Source organism: Nicotiana sylvestris, chromosome 12 (assembly GCF_000393655.2).
Source record: "Nicotiana sylvestris chromosome 12, ASM39365v2, whole genome shotgun sequence".
NCBI classification, from domain to species: Eukaryota; Viridiplantae; Streptophyta; class Magnoliopsida; order Solanales; family Solanaceae; genus Nicotiana; species Nicotiana sylvestris.
In genome coordinates this window covers 128,745,948-128,766,813 of record NC_091068.1, presented here as the reverse complement: position 1 = coordinate 128,766,813, position 20,866 = coordinate 128,745,948, and positions in this window count along the sequence as shown.

The window sequence follows — 20,866 nt, the reverse complement described above, 5'->3', positions numbered from 1 at the left end:
ATACATAAATTTACTGCATCCTCATCATTTACCCAGATTTTATTGGTTACAATCTGTTTTAGGTATGTCTTCTCCACTTTTACCTTATTTGGAAAGTAACTGCTCATTATCTTACTGACATAATTCGTAATGTAACCAAAGTCTGTCACCTCGGTATGACATCTAAGACCAGTTATTAATGCAAACTCTCCCAATCCAAAATTTAACCTCTCACCTTTTAACTCAGCTAAAAAATAGGAAGCATCAAATGAATTCAATTCATACTTCTTAAGAAGATGAATAGCTTCATTTTGCATGCACAAATTGGGAAATGACAGTAAATAAACAAAGCATGTCTTCTCGAATAGCTTCAAACCATTTGGAGACAAAAGCTCTTTAATTTGGCTAGGAATGCTAGGGTCACATAATGTCTGGAATCTAAGCACCCCATAATCAACATTATGGGATTCAAAAAAAAATGTCCATTTTGCACAAAATATAAATAATCTCACATTAATACAGTGCTTAAAAAACATAGAAACATTTGCAATTTATCTACAAAATAACTACAAAAAATATACAAAATATCAACAATTTTAAACAGATCAATAAAGCTACAATTAATCTTCAAAATGAAGACAAATAATCTCACATTAATTCAATGCTTAAAAAACATAGATACATTTGCAATTTTTATACAAAATAACTACAAAAAATCTATAATTTTAAACAGATCAATATAGCTACAATTAATCTTCAAAATGAAGACAAATAATCTACAAAGTAGAAAAAACACAGATTATGTAGAATTTTAACAACTAAACAAACGAAAAAACTAGTGAAGAAATTACTAAATTCTTACCTTCACCAATGACTGTTTTCGAACATTTTAGGAGATTTAACAGTAGGGGCTTTGTCACGACCCATTTCCATAATAGGTCATGATGGCGCCCAACATCATTGCCAGGCAAGCCAACGCGGAAGATACTAAATAAAATTTCATTTACCTTTACCCAAAAATAGTTGAAATAATTCTTTAAGCTGAAACAAAAATCAGAAATGATTAATAAAGTCATAATAATCATACAACCCCAAAATGATACAGTCTACTAATGTGTGTGCCAAGACCTGGTGTCACAAGTTGTGGGCAACTAGTAGAATATACAAAAGAATCACACTATCCTACTGTCCGAAATAGAATAGACAGCAAAAATACATAAGAAAGACTTCTTCAGGCATGGGAGGGAAGCAGCTCACCGTAGAAGTCTCAAGTCCGCTCAGGGATGCACACCGGATTGATAGCCAGATACACCTACCTTAGATCCTGTACAATTAAGTACAGAAGTGTAGTATGAGCACATAAATAATATGTACCCAATAAGTATCCCGTCTAATCTCGAAGAAGTAGAGACGAGAGGTCGACTTGATACTTACTAGGGTCAAATAATATGAGAAGAATTTATAATAAGCATGGATAGCACAATTTATTAACGTTTTAAGGCAATGAGTAACAGTTCTTTTTCCAAATAATGTCATGGTATCCATTTACATTTTCAAGTCATATATGAAGTTCAGTCCACCGAGAAATACTAAGTAAAACATGCGCAAATAACAACGAGGGACGTACAGCCCGATCCAACATAAAAGTAAAGTGTGCACTGTCGAGGGTTGATCGGCTCGAACCATAGATGCATCTATTACCCCGCTCGCGAATCACACGTGCGACGCGGTCAAATAGAAATAAGCTCATCAACAAGCAAACAATAATATATATATATATATTCGAGGGGTAGTTATTCACAGGAATATCCAAATTGTCTTTTAAAAGACCAAATAGGATAAGGTTCCTCCACTAGCCTCATTTACCTTAATCAAAATAATTTATACGAATCCGAATTTATCATCAAGTTACAAAAATATCACGTAGAGCATGCTTTTGGGTCCTAGACTACCCGGACTTAACATAGTAATAGCTACGCATGGACTCTCGTCACCTAGTGCGTATGTAGCCCCCGCATATAATAGCAATTAATTCCATTATTACACATATAGGGACAATTCCCTCTTACAAGATTAGAAAGGAGACTCACCTCGCTCCAAAGTGCACTTCCAATACCAAGAGCGAGTCCAAGCCCTTAATTCGGAGCCGAACGATCCCAAACTAGTTAAATGAGGTAAGAACTAGTCAATATAGGTTCACAAGATTAAATTCTAGCTATTTAAGCAATTTACCAACCTTTAACACAAGTTTCCTAAAATCCGACCCCGGGCCCACGTGCCCAGATTCGGAATTTTTTCAAAGGAAGTTGTTCTCTATAACCTAAGGATCGATAATATATGATTTCTAATTTATTCCATAGCAAATTTCGTGGTTAAATCTTACTTTTACTAAAACTTTAGATTTTTGCTCTAACCCCATGATTTCACCTTAATACTAGTATTTAATCTACCTTAGACAAAATCATTAAACTAGAAATAGGTAGAACACACTTACCTCAAGATGCTAGGTGAATATATTCTCAAAAGCTCTAAAATCGCCAATGGAAGAGTGAAAATGTGATAAAAATGACTTAAAACCCGTATTAAATAAACCTCATTGCCTCAGCGATTTCCGCATCTGCGAGAAGAGGACCGCAGCTGCGAAAGAGGCTAAAATGGCTGGGACCGCTTCTGTGGTCTTGAGACCGCATCTACGGAGCCGCTTCTACGGTTTGGGAGCCACTTCTGTGGTTCCTGGCCTGGCCTGACCTGGGCCGCATCTACGATGAAAGGACCGCTTCTGCGGTCTCGCACCTGCGGTCCACCAACTGCAGGTGCAGTTATGACAGAAGCTGCAGCTTTAACTCTTCTAAAAAATTTCCACTTCTCTCGAGCCTCGTCCGACTGACGCTCGGGGCTTCCGGGCCCTGCCCGAACATACCAACAAGTTTGAAATCACAAGACGGACCTACCAGAACCTTAGGAACAGCCAAAACAACGCTAAATCTAGGAATCACCCCCTAAAACCAAATGAATCAAACTTATGAACTTCAAGTTCTTAATTTTCCTCTAACGAGCCAAAACGCCCTTAAACTACGCAGATTGACTTCAAATTTTACAGGCAAGTCTTAAATGATATTTCGAACCTTTACCGGGATTCAGAACTAACATACAATCCTGGTACCTATGAAATCAATCATTAATTAGTTTCTTTAAATCCTTAATACTTCAGATTAATAATTTCTAATAAAAATTCATTACTCGGGCTAGGGACCTCGGAATTCGATTCCGCGCATACGCCCAGGTCTTATATTTTCCCACGGACCCTCCAGGACCGCCAAATCATGAATCTGGGTCTGTTTGCTCAAAATATTGACCAAAGTCAAATTTTATCTTTTATGAAAATTCTAAGGAATCAAATGGGCATATTCAGCCCAAACTTTTCCAAATCCCGAACCAATCGTCCCCGCAAGTCGAAAGTTAGCTAAAGCAAGCACGGGAAGTTTTATTTAAGGGAATGAGGTTCAAAAAGGCAAAACGACCAGGCGGATCGTTACATTCTCCACCTCTTAAACAAACGTTCGTCCTCGAACGGACATAGAAAAGTACCTGAGCTGCTGAATAAATGTGGATATCTGCTCCGCATGTCCTCCTCGGACTCCCAGGCCGCCTCCTTGACTGGTTGGCCCCTCCACTGGACCCTCACCATATAAATCCTCTTGGACCTCAACTGGCGATCCTGTCTATCAATAATGGCAACGGGCTCCTCCTCATAACCCAAACTTTCATCCAGTTGAATAGTACTGAAGTCTAACACATGGGACAAGTCAGCATGATACTTCCAAAGCATTGATGTATGAAAAATTGGGTGAACGTGATAGGCTGGGGGGGGGGGGTAAAGCAAGCTCATAAGCAACCTCCCCAACTCGCCTCAACACTTCAAATGGACCAATAAACCTTGGGATCAACTTGCCCTTCTTCCCGAACCTCATAATGCCTTTTATTGGCGAGACTTTCAGGAGAACCTTCTCGCCAACCATGAATGATATATCATGCACCTTCTGATCCGCGTAGCTCTTCTATCTGGACTGAGCTGTGCGAAGCCTCTCCCGGATCAACTTCACCTCGTCCAAGGCATCCTGTACCAAATCTGTACCGTATAACTTAGCCTCACCAGGCTCAAACCACCCGATAGGAGAACGATAATGGCGATCATATAAAGCCTCGTATGGAGCCATCTCTATGCTGGACTGATAGCTATTGTTGTATGCAAATTCCACCAAGGGCAATAACTGATCCCACTTCCCTCCAAAGCCAATCACACATGCCCTGAGCATGTCCTCTAAAATCTGAACTGTCCGCTCTGACTGCCCGTCAGTCTGAGGATGGAATGCTGTGCTGAGCTCTACACGGGTCCCAACTCACTTTGAACTGCTCTCTAGAAATGGGAAGTGAACTGAGGGCCTCTATCTGATATGATGGAAATAGGCACACCGTGCAACTAGACTATCTCCCGAATGTAAATCTGAGCATACCTCTCTACTGTGTAAGTAGTCGCCACTGGGATGAAGTGGGCCGACTTGGTCAACCTATCAACAATAACCCATACTGAATCAAACTTCTGCAAGGTCCGCGGCAACCCAACTACGAAATCCATGGTGATTCGCTCCCACTTCCACTCTGGTATAGACATCTATTGAAGTAGGCCACCCGGCCTATGGTGTTCATACTTGACCTGATAGTAATTCAAACACCTAGCTACATATTCCACTATGTCTTTCTTTATCCTCCGCCACTACTAATGCTGCTTCAAGTCACGGTACATCTTCGTAGCACCCAGATGAATGGAATACCGTGAACTGTGCACCTCCTCTAGAATCATATCCATCAGGCCATCAACATTAGGAACACATAAATGACCCTCGAGTCGCAAAACACCATCCTCGCCAATAGAAACCTCCTTGGCACCTCCCTGAAGTACCGTCTCTCTAAGAACCGCTAAATGTGGATCATCGAACTGCCGTGCCTTGATCTGCCCAATAATGAAGACTGAGAAACCACACACGCAAGAACTCGGCTAGGCTATGAAATGTCTAACCTTGCAAGTCTGTTAGCCAAGGACTGAATGTCCAAAGCTAGTGGCCTCTCCGCTGCTGGAATGAATGCAAGCTACCCATACTCTCTGCCTTTCTACTCAAGGCATCCACAACCACATTTGCCTTGCCCGTATTTAAAGAATGGTGATGTCATAATCCTTTAGTAACTCAAGCCACCTGCGCTGCCTCAAATTAAGATCCATCTGCTTGAATATACGCTGCAAGCTGCGATGATCAGTATAGACCTCACATGACACCCCATACAGATAATGCCTGCATATCTTAAGGGCATGAACAACCGCGGCCAACTCTAGATTGTGCACAGGATAATTCTTCTCATGAACCTTCAGCTGACTATTCTTGATTGTCACGCCAAAACAGTGATGATAGCTATGCCAGATGTACCGCGTGTTGATTGGAGGGGTACTTTAGATCACACTCCCAGTAGAGTTATTTCTTTTCTTAAAGCTTAGCGTATGGTTGAGAAAGGGTGTGACGCGTATTTAGCTTATGTGAGAGATGTCAGTATTGATACCCCTTTAGTTGATTCAGTCCCAGTAATACGGGATTTTCCCGATGTGTTTCCAGCTGATATTTTGGGCATGCTTCCTGATAGAGATATTGATTTTGGCATTGATCTATTGCCGGTCACTCAACACATTTATTATTCCTCCATACCGTATGGCTCATCCTGAGTTGAAGGAGTTGAAGGATCAGTTATAGGAATTGCTTGATAAGGGTTTTATTCGGCCTAGTGTATCACCTTGGGGTGCTCCAGTCTTGTTTGTGAAGAAAAAGGATGGTTTTATGCGTATGTGTATTGATTATCGCTAGTTGAACAAGGTTATAGTGAAGAACCGTTATCCTTTACCTCGTATTGATGATCTGTTTGACCAGCTTCAGGGCGCACCAGTGTTTTCTAAGATTGACTTGCGCTCAGGTTACCATCAGTTGAAGATTCGGGAGCCAGATATCCCGAAGACTGTTTTCAGGACTCGGTATGGTCATTACGAGTTCCTTGTTATGTCATTTGGGCTGACCAATGCCCTAGCAGCCTTTATGCATTTGATGCACAGTGTGTTCAGGTCGTATCTTGACTCGTTCATCATTGTCTTTATTAATGATATTCTGGTGTATTCCCAGAGTCAAGAAGATCATGAGCAGCACCCGAGGACAGTGCTTCAGACCTTGAGAGAAAACAAGTTATATGCTAAGTTCTCGAAATGTGAGTTTTGGTTGGATTTAGTGGCATTCTTAGGCCACGTGGTGTCGAGTGAGGGTATTCAGGTGGATCCGAAGGAAGTAGAGACCATACAGAGTTGGCCCAGACCATCCTCAGCTATAGAGATCCGCAGGTTTCTTGGCTTGGCAGGTTATCAAAGTCGTTTTTGAGGGGTTTTCATCGATTGCAACCCCTATGACCAGACTGACCTAGAAGGGTGCTCCGTTCTAGTGGATGGAAGAGTGTGAGGCGAGCTTTCAGAAGCTCAAGACAGCTTTGACTACAACTCCAATTTTGATATTGCCTACAAGTTCGGGGTCTTACACTGTTTATTTTTATGCCTCGAGGATTGGCATTGGAGTAGTTTTGATGTAGGACGGTAGGGTGATTACCTACGCATCCAGACAGTTGAAGGTTCATGAGAAGAATTATCCAGTCCACGACCTAGAGTTAGCTGCCATTGTTCACGCCCTGAAGATTGGCATCATTATTTGTACGGTATGCCTTGTGAGATTTATATTGATCATCGGAGCTTGCAGTACCTGTTCAAGTAAAAGGATCTAAATTTGTGCAAGTAGAGGTGGTTAGAGTTGTTGAAGGACTATGATATCACTATTTTGTATCACCCAAGCAAGGCTAATGCCGATGCCTTGAGTCGCCGGGCAGAGAGTTTGGGGAGTTTGGCTTATTTACCAGCATCGGAGAGGCCTATGGCGATGGATGTTCAGGCCTTAGCCAGCTCATTTGTGAGATTGGATCTTTCAGAGCCTAGTAGGTTCTAGCTTGCATGGTTTCTCGATCTTCCTTATTTGATCGTATCAGGGAGTGTCAGTATGATGACCCTCATTTGCTTGTCCTCGAGGACAAGGTTCAGCATGGTGATTCCAGAGATGTGACTGTTGGTGCTGATGGGGTATTGAGGATGCAAGGTCGGATTTGTGTACCCAATGTTGATGGACTTCAGGAATTGATTCTCGAGGAGTCCCATAGTTCGCAATATTCCATTCATCTGGGTGCCGCAAAGATGTATTAAGATTTGAGGCAGCACTATTGGTCGAGGCGGATGAAGAAGAATATAGTTGGATTTATAGCTCGGTGCCTCAACTATCAGCAGGTGAAGTATGAGCTCCAGAGACCGGGTGGGTTACTTCAGCAGATAGAAATTCCGGAGTAAAAGTGGGAACGGATCACCATGGACTTTGTAGTTGGGCTCCCACGGACTTTGAGAAAATTCAATGCTATTTGGGTGATCGTGGATCGACTGACCAAGTATGTGCACTTAATTATCGTGTGTACTACCTATTTTTGGAGCGCCTAGAAGAGATTTATATCTGGGAGATTGTTCATCTTCATTGTATTCCAGTGTCCATCATTTCAGATAGAGGTACTCAGTTCACATCGCGGTTCTGGAGGGCCGTTCAGCATGAGTTGGGTACTCGGGTGGAGTTGAGTACAACATTTCACCCTCAGACGGATGGACAGTCCGAGCGAACTATTTAGATTCTTGAGGATATGCTCCGTGCGTGTGTGATTGAGTTTGGAGGGTCTTGGGATCGGTTCTTGCCATTGGCGGAGTTTGCCTACAACAACAGCTATCAGTCCAACATTCAGATGGCACTGTATGAGGCTTTATGAGGTCCGATTTTGGTACTTTTGGTATGACTAAACTCGTAAGAGTGTGAGAATTCTGGAAATGTAAATTTTACCTGATTCCGAGATGTGGGCCCGAGGGGCATTTCAGTCATTTTACCTAATTTCACGTATTAGCTTATAATTTAATTGTAGAATCAGTTACTTGAAGTGTTATTTACATTATGTAATTGAATTGAATATATTTGGGCCATTTGGAGTCGAGTACTCATGGCAAGAACATGGTTTCGAGTTGATTTTGAGCCGGTTCGAGGTAAGTGGCTTACCTAACCTTGTGGGGGGGGACCTTCCCCTTAGGATTTGGTATTACTGTTAATTGAAATGCCTTGTACGTGAGGTGATGAGTGCCTACTTGTTCTAATTGACAATGAAGGACTTCATCAGATCTTCTAACCTAGACTGAATTGGCTGTTGAGGCTGAAACTGCGGCCTCTGCTGATTTTGGAATCTTGGAGCTCCTTGTCCCTGAAATCTGGGATTGTTTTGCTACCATGAATTTGCAGTACCCCAGGTGAACTCCATGAAAACCCGAGTTGCGTTTCACCCATTGCATTGAAGTTATAATTACCCACAAACATTCACTTCCTCCATAGTAGCTTGAGATTCATGAGTAGGGTGACCTCTTCCATATATATCACATGTTGCATGAGGCTCATTGTGTATTGAGGCTAAGGTCAGCTCCCTTATTTCTTTGGCCATGACATCAAGCTGTAACTGCACAGATGTATTAACAATCAATTTGGTGAACACCAGTTAATCTTTTTCTTTGAGCAATCTTAGAGGTACACTGATTTGCATCTTCAGATAACTGTCACGGCCTGAAATTCCCCAAGTCGGGACCGTGATGCCGCCTAGCATTTTACTTGCTAGGTAAGCCAATGTTAGAAAAATTTATCCCTTTTTAACAGTCTAAAATTAATTAATGAAGAAAAACTAATTTAACTGCAATAATCCAAAATATAAATACGGAAGCTAAAACTGTAAACATCTGTTACAAAATCCTTGAACCTAGTATCACAAGTGCACGAGCTTCTACATTACTACATATAAATGTTTGAAATAAATACAAAGCTGTTGGAGTAAAAATACAAAGCTAAATAGAAAGAGGAACGAGACTCCAGGAGTTGCGGGCACCGAATAACCCTAACTTGCCCCTCCTGCATCAATACACATCTCAAGCCAACGCATGAAGCGTCGCAATATACCATATACATCCCCGAGCCAGAAGACAATACAAGAACTGGTGCTGTAGTCAAAGCTATCTTAAGCTTCTGAGAGCTCTCCTCACAATCATCAGACCAACGAAAAGGAGCACCCTTCTAGGTCAATCTAGTCAAAGGTGATGCAATAGATGAAAAGCCCTGCACGAATCTTCTGTAGTAACCTTCTAACCCTAGGAAACTCCTGATCTCGGTCACTGAGGAAGGGCGTGGCCAACTCTGAATTCCCTATACCAAGAACGAGTCCAAGCCCTCAATTCGGATCCGAATGATCCCAAACTAGTTAAATGAGGTAAGAACTAGTCAATATAGGTTCACAAGATCGAATTCTATCTATTTAAGCAATTTCCCAACCTTTAACACAAGTTTCCTAAAATCCGACCCGGGCCCACGTGCCCGGATTCCAAAAATTTTCGAAGGAAATTGTTCCTGGCCTAGCCTGCCCTGGGCCGCATCTGCGATGAAAGGATCGCTTCTGCGGTCTCGCACCTGCGGTCCACCAACCAGGTGCAGTTATGATAGAAGCAGCAGCTTCAGCTCTTCTCAAAAATTTCCACTTCACTCGAGCCTCATCCGATTGACGCTTGGGGCTCTCGGGCCCCGCTCGAACATTCCGACAAGTCTGAAATCATGAGACGGACCTACCCAAACCTTCGGAGCACCCGAAATAATGCTAAATATAGGAATCACCCGTAAAACCAAATGAATCAAACTTATGAACTTCAAGTTCTTAATTTTCCTCTAACGGGCCAAAACTCCCTTAAACTATTCGGATTGATTCCAAATTTTACAGGCAAGTCTTAAATGATATTTAGGACCTGTACCGGGCTTCGGAATCAACATACGAGCCCGTTACCTATGAAATCAATCATTAATTAATTTCTTTAAATTCTTAAAACTTCATATTAACAATTTCTAATAAAAATTCATTACTCGGGCTAGGGACCTCAGAATTCGATTCCGGGCATACGCCAAGGTCCCATATTTTTTCACGAAACCTTCGGAACTGCCAAATCACGAATCCGGGTCCGTTTTCTCAAAATATTTACCAAAGTCAAACTTAGTCTTTTAAGAAAATTCTAAGGAATCAAATGGGCATATTTCACCCCAAACTCTTCCAAATCCCGAACCAATCGCCCCCGCAAGTCGAAAGTTAGCTAAAGCAAGCACATGAAGTTTATTTAAGGGAATGGGGTTCAAAAAGGCAAAACGACCAGGCAGGTCTTTACAGGCCTTTTTTGAATTTTTCTTCTTTTTGGGAGTTTTTGAACTGGGAGACACCTTCACTTTCTTTCCAGGTTTACTGATAGGCACTTCTACAAAATCATCATCGAACACTATCTCTTTTGCTTTCCTTTTCGCTTGTTTGATTGGACTCGAAGATTCTCCAGCATTAAAATCATGTTTTTGTTTAGCTCTAGCTTCAGCCCTGATTTGACGCGGAGAAAGACTATGCTTCTTATCTGCAATTGCATGTGCAGATTTTCCATGCTTTTTCGGTGAATGTGGTGATAATACACCCAAATCGAATGAAGGTATATCAGTTTCTCTAGCTTTTTTAGGGTTGTGCTTTGAATGTTTGTTCTTCTTCATTGAGAAAATTTGAAGCTGAAGGTAAATGTGTGTATGAACTTTGAAGAATTGACTTTAATTTTTATTGGTTGTAGAAGAAAAAACTTGAAATTGGACGTTAATGGTGGGGGTTACATATGTTTCTCTGGTTTTAGCAGAGGAAGTAATGGGAAAGAAACGTGGGTGTGGGGTGATACGTGGGTGAGGGTGTGAGTTTAGGAGAGAGAAACGTGGGGGGAGGGGGGGATTTGGAGGAATATACGGTACCATTATATCAAAACCAAACCAAACCAAATATATCGGTTTGGATTGGTTTGTTTTGTCAGGTTTTCGTTTTTTTGTTATGTGAAGATTATTTCAATCTTACTTTGATAATTTTTTTTATAAGTAAATATTTTTTACAAATATATGATCTATTAAAACATTCTTATGGAAGAATTTTCTTAGTAACACATGATAGTTAATTTTTTAGTCGTCTAACAATAATTTTACGTTGATGTACGTTAATCGAATTTAATAATTAAACATAAAAATAAATATGAACATATATAATGATATGTTCTATTTAATTTTAAATTATTGAAATACCATTTCAAACTCGAAAAAGATATAAGAATTTAATAGATCTTGACATATAAATATGGGAGAACAAAGAGATTGACACATTTCACTAACACTTGATAAGAAAGTGATCATACAACCCATTATTTAAAGTTAATAAATATAGAGCACTTCATATTTAACTAAATATTACTTCCCATAAGAGAATCGTAAATATTTCTAGACATTTTTTAAAGAAAATTCTATATAAAGTCTTAAAAGTATATATAAAAATTATATATTTATATGTCGATTTGGTTCGGATTCTTTTACTCAATACCAAACTAAATCAAATCAAACTTAATCGGGTTTTTTAATCGGTTTGGTTCGACTTTTCGGTTTGGTGCGATTTTCCAGTTCGGTTTGTACACCCCTTAAAATCCAGAGAAGAGTTCGAAATTTTTAATATTAGAAATATTAAAAATTAAAGCGCCTAATTGTCAAGCAAATGTTAAAATCATACTCAGGGTACAAGAAATAACTCAGAGATGAAAACTCACTAGCAGAGATGATAAGGAAGCAACATTAATTTAGTCAGCAAGCTAGAGCTGTAAAATAAATCAAATATACTAAATTTTTCAAAAGAATTTTAGGAATAGAAAGAAAATATTCAGCACCTACAAAAGTAAAAAAACACATAAAAAGTTACCTGACAAAGAATTAGAATACCATAAAGGGTTTGAGTTCAAGTTTGGCTAGGTGGAGACAAAGAGCTCAACTTTTGGTTCCTTTCAAATAATTTTTTTGTCTCAGTTATCTCTTTGATTAAATTAACTTTTGTTAAAGTTTTAAAAATCACTACCAAGTGTAACCTTGTTCTGTGTTGGATTTGTCGGCAATTTCTTGTGATTCCGTAAAAATTATACGGGGCGTTCTATTTGGTCGTTCCCATTTAATCTATATCCATATTTTTAAAATTATTTAACCTATACCTTAAATTTTACAACTTCAGGCGCCTCCTTCTTCCTGCGACCTGTGTGCTCTCTTCTTCCTCCTTTCTTTTCTTTTTCCTCTTTTTTTTCTCAAACACATGAAACTTTGTGTAAGTATTATTGATTTCGAAACTTTTGAGTAAAGAGGCTTCTTCTGGAGTTGGTCATATTGCTAACATGGAAGGTTTCTTATGTTTTTTCAATACAAGTTTCTTCAGGTGTTGTATACACTTGAATAAATTGTTATGCTTGTAATAACGAAAGCAATTGATTTTACAAGGCGTAATCTCACACTGTTTCTAATGCAAAGAAATTCCCAATCCACAAACTTCACTATATAATGTTTATGACCAATAATGTATATCAATCTGATAATTTTCCACTTCAAAAACATCCAAGGAGAGTTTTCTTTGGAGAGGTTTCAGTGGCACGGTGTTTTGCTGTTGTTTCCTCTGCCATAAGAAGATTTTCTTCACGTTTAGCTTCAATTATCGTTCTCTTTGCTCCTTTCCAAGTCTGAAGTTTTTCATTGGGTCTAAAGTTTGCACTACAACTGAAGAACTTCAGACTATTTTATCTGAAGTTTGCACTATGAACTAAAGTTCTTCAGCCCAAACTTCAGGCGAAAATATCTGAAATTTTGCTTTGATAAGGTCACACTTCAGTCAAAAAATTCTGAAGTTCAAACTTCAGACATAAGTTTTTGCTACTTCAGGCTCGTATGTATGAAGTTATTCCAAAAGCGGGTAGACTTGCAATATTTTTTGTAAAGCGGGTATAAGTTCAATTGTGACCCAAAAACTGGGTATAGATGCCAATCCCCTCATCACATTTTAGAGTTTTTAGAGTAGCCCAAGGATTCATAGTAAAATATAGGTGCATAAGAATTTACTGCTTTTGTAACCACTCGGCCGGTCGTTTCATGAGTTACCGCTCTGTTTCCCCCATTTCTGCTTCTTATTGTCTTGTTCAGTTGTATTATGTGATATCGGGTTGGTTGGTTCGGGTTCGGAGAGGTTTTGGAAAGGAATGGGAAACTTAGTCTCTTTTGAGTAAGCTTAGGTTGGAAAAGTCAAACGGATGTTGACTTATGTGAAAAAGGGCTCGGATATGAATTTCGATAGTTCGGACAACTTCGGGAGGTGATTTGAGACTTAAGAGCATGATCAGCATGTGTTTTGGAGGTCCAGGGTAAATTTAGGCTTGAATTGGCGAAATTGGAATTTTGGCATTTTCCGGTTGATAGGTGAGATTTTGATATAGGGGTCGGAATGGAATTTCGGAAGTTTGAGTAGGTTTGTTGAGTCGTTTGTGATGTGTGTGCAAAATTTCAGGTCATTCAGATGAGGGTTGATAAACATTTTGATCAAAAACGTAATTTGGAAGTTTTTAGAGTTTTTAGGCTTGAATCCGTGGTTAATTTGATGTTTCGATGTTGGTTTAGGTGTTTTGAAGATTGGAATAAGTTTGGAAGGTGGTACATGACTTGTTCTTACTTTTGATTGAGGTCCCGGGGGGCCTCGGGGTGATTTCGGAGGGTTGACGGGAGGTTTTGAGTTGGAATTCGCAGTTGAAGTGCTAAGTACCTGTCATAACTGCACCTGTAGCTTGGGGTCGTAGGTGCAAGCCCTCAGGAGCAGAAGTGAAGTCGCAGATGCGGTCAAGATAAGGAAAGGCTGGAGCCGCAGAAGCGAAACTTTGGGCGCACCTGCGATAGCGCAGGTGCGAGAATTTGATCGGAGGTTCGGTGGCTGGGTGGACAAATGAAATCCGTAGATGCGCACCTAGGACCATAGGTGCTGGTCCGCAGGTGCAATAATTGGACCGCAGATGCGGTTTTACTGGGTCAAAACATATATGTTTCACCCTTCGCAAATTTGGGTTATTTTTCATAACATTTCAAACAGGAAGAAGCTTTGGGGAGCAAATTCAAGGGAGGATTCAAGAGGGTTTCTTAGAAGTAAGGTCTTTGGTCCCTAAATTCGTTTTTATGGTGATTTTTAAGGTTGTAAGCTTGAAATATATGGGAAAATCAGTAGCAAATTGAGCGTTAAAGCTTGAAAAATTGGAGACCTAAAATTAGGGATTTGAGGGATCAATTATGGTCGAATTTTGGTACTTTTGGTATGAATGACCTCGTGGGGGAATAAGGATTCCATTGATGTAAATTTTGCCGGATTCCGAGACGTGGGCCCGGGGGTCGGGTTTTAATCAATTTTGGGATTTTGATGTAGTTTGAATATTTTTGAGTGGGTTTTGTTTCCTTAGCATATTTTGATGGTTATATACTGATTTTGGTTAGATTCGGGGCATTTGGAGATCGAATCGAGAGGAAAAGGTATCGCGGGCTAGAGTTTGGCTTGGCTTGAGGTAAGTAACGCTTTCAACCTTGGTTCTGCAGGTTCGAAACCCCGAACTATGTGTTCTATGATTATTATGAAGGTGACGCTATGCCAAATGACGGGCGTATGGGCGTGCACCGTGGGAAACGCAGCCTGGATCATTCCAGAACACCGCTTAGTGGTTCTTTCTTAACGATTTCTGTGCCATAATTATACGATTTAGTTGTTGAGATGTAAATCATGCTGATTATCATGTTAAGGCTTCACGCCGATATTATTGAGACCCCAGAGGTCGTTTCTTACTGTCATATCATTTATTTTACTGATATTCTGTACTCAGTCCCTTCCATGCATATTATATCATGTCTCAATCTCGATTATTATTATTTGCCACATTTTACTGTTGACTGGGCTAGTATCATGACATCTGGAGCCCGTGTGTGAGACTGGTGAGTTATGACTACGGGAGGCCGAGAGCATGATATTGAGTGATAGTATGAGATTGTGTTGCACACCGCAGCGAGATATTGAACAAGCCTTCGTTGGCTTTTTTATAGCGCTTGGGCTAATGAGAGAAGCCCCTCTGGAGTCTTACACCCCCAGTGAGCGCAAATGATGATATTTAGGGATGGATCTTCCCTGAACATAGATCTTGTCCGAAGTATTATACCGAGAGATGGATCTTCCCCGTGATGCTGGACTGGCTTGTGTCCATGGTACTGGATGACTGCGGTCAATGATGTATATTCTGGGATGGATCTTCCCTAGGCTGGATGGCCATATAAAGTACTGAGGGGTTGAGTACTTGTGAGTGGAGGTTCATAGAACATTGATCATGCTAGTTGTGCATTTATATATGTAAAATCCTTGAGTTTTGAACTTCGTACTGTCAGTTGCATTTAAATACTATTGAACTTTACTTGAACTAAGCATGTCTACTTTTCCTGTTCAGATATATGTTATTACCTATTATGGTTTGGTCCGTCACTACCTGTCAGTCCATAGGTTGGACTTGTTACTTACTGAGTTGGTGTACTCGCGTTACCCCCTGCACCCCTTTATGCAGATCCAGGTATCTCGGGGCACGGTAATAGTTGCTGATCTCGTTAGTTGGAGACTTTTTGTGGAGATTGTGAGGTAGCTGCTTGGCGACCACAGTTCCGCCTTCTCCTTTCCTTATCTTCCTTTAGTCTATTTGTTTTGGATATTCTCACACCGTGTTGGTCATATTATTTCGATCAGTTGTAGTAGTTTTTGGCTCATGACTTAGTGACACCCGAGGTTGGGATTGTGCTTCTTTCTGCTGGATTTTGATTTCTAATTTTTATCTTATTGGATTTCTGTTAAAAATTATGATTTACTTAAGTTTTTATTTGAAAAATGGAATAATCGGAAATAAGTGGCTGGCCTAGTATCACGACAAGTGCCATCACGACATGGTTTTGGGTCGTGACATGTTGGTATCAGAGCCTAGGTTTCATAGGTCTCACGAGTCATGAGCAGGTTTAGTAGAGTCTCGCGGATCGGTACGGAGACGTCTGTATTTATCCTCGAGAGGCTGCAGAACCTTTAGGAAAAACTTTGTATTCTTGAATTCTTGTCGTGCGAATCTGTTGATCCAAGTACTAAACTTCCGCCATTCTATTCTCTCACAAATGATGATGACACGTGCCACTGGTCAGGATGGACGACCACCAATACCACCAGCTGGGTCCACCAGAAGTCGAGGACGCGGCCGAGGACGCAATCGAGGCCGTGGTAAGGGCAGGGGTGTGGTCCGTACAACAACTAGGGCATCACCTGAAGATCCACCCGCCGCCTTAGTTCATGATCAGGCTCTAGCGTGGGATGCTCCAGTAGTGCCAGCTCAGGCACCAACTGTGACTATTGTTACTCTGGGTCTTCAGGAGACTTTGGCTTAGATTCTGATTGTGTGCACCATTCTTGCTTAGGCAGTCACAGTTTCTACTACAGTAGCTACTTCTCAGGTCGGGGGAGGCACTCAGACTCCCACCGCCTGTACACCCGAGCAGGTTGTTCAGGGACTCCAAACACTGGAGGCACCACCAGCCCAGTCGATTGCACCTGCTCAGGATTTTGTAGTTCCAGTTATGCCTGATGACGAGCAACGTCCATTGGAGAGGTTTAGTAGACTTTAGCCTCCGACTTTCAGTGGTGAAGAGGGCAAGGATGTCCAGGGTTTCTTGGATAAGTGTTAGAGGATGTTGCGTACAACGGGTATTCTAGAGACTAATGAAGTCTCATTTACTACTTTTTAGTTTTCTAGAGCTGCCTTCACTTGGTGGGAGGCTTATGAGAGGCATAGGCCTGTTGGTGCACCACCCCTTACTTGGCATCAGCTCTCCATTCTCTTCTTAGAGAAGTATGTGCCACATTCTCATAGAGAGGAGCTCCGCAGGCAGTTCGAGCAACTGCGTTAAGGAGATATGACCATGGCGCAGTATGAGATGAGATTTTCCGAGTTGGCCCGTCATACTATCTGGCTATTTCCCACTGATAGGGAGAGGATCATGAGGTTTGTTAATGGTCTCAACTACCAGCTACAGATTTTTTTGACCAGACAGAGTATCTGGCGCTTCTTATGAGGAGGTGGTTGACATTGCTAGAGAGATTGAGTCAGTTCACCGCCAAGAGCGAGAGGAGAGGGAGGCCAAGATGCCTCGGGGAATTGGTAGTTTTGGGGGTTCTTCTTCGGGAGGCCAATTTCAGCACGACAGAGGCCGTTCATTCAGACATGCTTAGCTATCCCGTTGAGGTCACCGTGGTGGGTCATATGGCCATGGCTCTCATAGTTCACATCAGGGTCACTCGTCTCTCAGTGCCCTTCTAGCTTAGAGTTCGACTCAAGCACCATCAGTTTAGGGCTCATCTATGCCTGGTTCTTCTAGTGGGCATCCTGGTGCTTGGGGCCTTCTTTAGTCCCCACTGCCATTTGCTGCGAGGGGTTGTTTTGAGTGTGGAGATTTGGGTCATATCAAGATGTTCTGTCCCCGTCTTACAGATGGTTCATCCCAGCAGAGGAGTCAGCCTTTGGCTCCAGCACCAGTTACTTCCCCACCCGATCAGTCAGCTCGGGGTGGAGGTCAGTCAGCTAGGGGTCGCCCTAGAGGGGAAGGTCGATCAGGTAGTGGTCAGGCCTGTTTCTATGCCCTCCCAGCTAGACCAGATGCTATTGCTTCAGATGCTGTGATTACAGGTATTATCTCAGTCTACCACAGAGATGCCACTGTATTATTTGATCCTGGTTCCACCTTTTCTTATGTGTCATCATATTTTGCCCATTATTTGGATATGCGCCGCGAGTCTCTTGTTTCATCTGTTCATGTATCTACTCCGGTGGACGATACTATTATTGTGGACCGTATATATCGATCGTGTATCATGACTATTGGGGGTTTGGATACCCTAGTGGATCTCTTGTTGCTTAGTATGGTCGACTTTGATGTGATATTGGGCATGAAATGGTTATCTCCGTATCGTGCTATTCTAGACTGTCATGCTAAGACAGTGACATTGGCTTGCCGGGGTTGCCAAGAATTGAGTGGCGAGGTTTGACGGATTATGTTCCCAGTAGAGTGATTTCATTTTTGAAGGTCCAGCAGATGGTTAGGAATGGTTTTCTTTCTTATCTGACCTTTGTGAGGCATGTTAGTGCAGAGACTCCTACCATGATTTAGTTCCGGCAGTGATGAACTTCTCGGATGTGTTTTCTAGAGACCTGTCAGGCATTCTACCGGACGGGAATATTAATTTTGGTATTGATTTGGTGTCGGGCACTCAGCCCATTTCTATTCCACCATATCGTATGGCACCAATGGAGCTGAAGGAGTTGAAGGAGCAGCTTCAGGAACTCCTTGATAAGGGGTTTATTTAGCCTAGTGTTTTGCCATGGGGTGCTTCTATTCTATTTGTGAAGAAGAAGGATGGCACTATGAGGATGTGCATTGATTATATGAAGTTGAACAAGATTACAATTAAGAACAAGTATCCTCAGCCTCGCATTGATGATTTATTCGACATGCTTCAGGGAGCGAGGGTGTTCTCCAAGATTGATCTGCGTTTAGGTTATCGCTAGTTGAAGATCAGGGACTCAGATATTGTTAAGACAACCTTCAGGACCAGATATGGTCATTATGAGTTCCTTGTTATGACTTTGGGCTGACCAATGCCTTGGCAGTATTCATGCATTTGATAAACAACGTGTTTCAGCCTTATCTCGACTCGTTCGTGATTGTTTTCATTGATGATATTCTGGTATACTCGCATAGTTAGGAGGAGCATGCAGAGCATTTGAGGGTTGTGTTGCAAAGATTGAGGGAGGAGAAGCTTTATGCAAAGTTCTCAAAGTGTGAGTTCTAGCTCAGTTCAGTGGCTTTCTTGGGGCACATGGTGTCCAATGAGGGTATTCAGGTTGATCCGAAGAAGATAGAGGCAGTTCAGAGTTGGCCCAAACCATTCTCAGCCATAGAGATTCGCAACTTTCTTGGTTTGGCGGGCTATTACCGCCGGTTCGTTCACGGATTTTCATCTATCGCATCGCCCTTGACCAAGTTGACTCAGAAGGGGGCTCCATTCATGTGGTCGGACGAGTGAGAGGCGAGCTTTCAAAAGCTTAAGACCGCTTTGACTACAACTCCAGTGTTAGTGTTGCCATCAGCTTCAAGCTCTTATACCGTGCATTATGATGCTTCGAGAGTTGGTATTGGGTGTGTGCTGACGCAGAAGGGTAGAGTGATTGCTTATTCTTCTCGTTAGTTGAAGGCCCATGAGAAGAACTACCCCGTTTATGATTTGGAGTTGGTTGCCATTGTCCACACGTTAAATATTTTGAGACAAGCACGTGTTCAAGCAGAAGGATCTCAATTTGAGGCAGCGGAGATGGTTGGAGCTGCTAAAGGACTATAATATTACTATTTTATACCATCCGGGAAACGCGAATGTAGTGGCCGATGGCTTGTGTAGGAAGGCGGTGAGTATGGGAAGTCTTGCATTTATTCCTGTTGGAGAGAGACCTCTTGCAGTTGATGTTCAGGCCTTGGCCAATCAGTTCGTGAGGTTGGATATTTCAGAGCCCAGCCGGGTATTGGCTTGTGTGGTTTCTCGGTTTTCTTTATTTGATCGCATCAAGGAGCGTCCGTATGATGATCCTCATTTTCTTATCCTTAAGGACAGAGTTCAGCACGACGATGCCAGAGATGTGTCTATTGGTGATGACAGGATATTAAGGATGCAAGGCCGGATATGCGTGCCCAATGTGGATGAGCTTCGGGAGTTGATCTTGGAGGAGGCCCATAGATCGCGGTATTCCATCCATCCGGGTGCCGCGAAGATGTATCAAGATTTGAGACAACATTACTGGTGGAGAAGAATGAAGAATGACATTGTGGGATTCGTAGCTCGGTGTCTCAATTGTCAGCAGGTGAAATATGAGCATCAGAGACCGGGTGGCTTGCTTTAGCAGATAGATATTCTAGATTGGAAGTGGGAGCGGATCACCATGGACTTCGTAGTTGGACTCCCACAGACTTTGAAGAAGCTTGATGCTATTTGGGTGATGGTGGATCGGCTGACTAAGTCCGCGCACATTATTCCTCTGTGTGCTACCTATTCTTTAGAGCGGTTGGCAGGGATCTATATCTGAGAGATTGTTTATTTGCATGGCGTCCCGGTTTTCAACATTTTAGATAGAGGTACTCAGTTTACTTTACAGTTTTGGAGAGCCGTATAGAGAGAGTTGGGTACTCAAGTTGAGTTGAGCACAACTTTTCACCCTCAGAAGGACGGGCAGTTCGAGCGCACTATTCAGATATTGAAGGACATGTTGCATTCTTGTGTCATTGATTTTGGAGGGTCATGGGATCAATTTCTGCCGCTCGCAGCGTTTGCTTACAATAACAGTTACCAATCGAGTATTCAGATGGCTCCATATGAGGCTTTATATGGGAGACTTTATAGATCTCCAATTGGTTGGTTAGAGCCCGACAAGGCTAGGCTTTTGGGTACAGACTTAGTGCAGGATGCTTTAGACAAGGTGAAGGTGATTCAGGAGCAGCTTCGTACACGTAGTCGAGACAGAAGAGTTATGCTGACAAGAAGGTTCATGATGTGTCCTACATGGTTGGGGAGAAGGTTCTACTGAAGGTTTCGCCTATGAAGGGCGTTATGAGATTTAGGAAAAAGGGTAAATTGAGTCCTCGGTTCATTGGGCCTTTTGAGGTGCGTTGGAGAATTGGGGAAGTGGCTTATGAGCTTG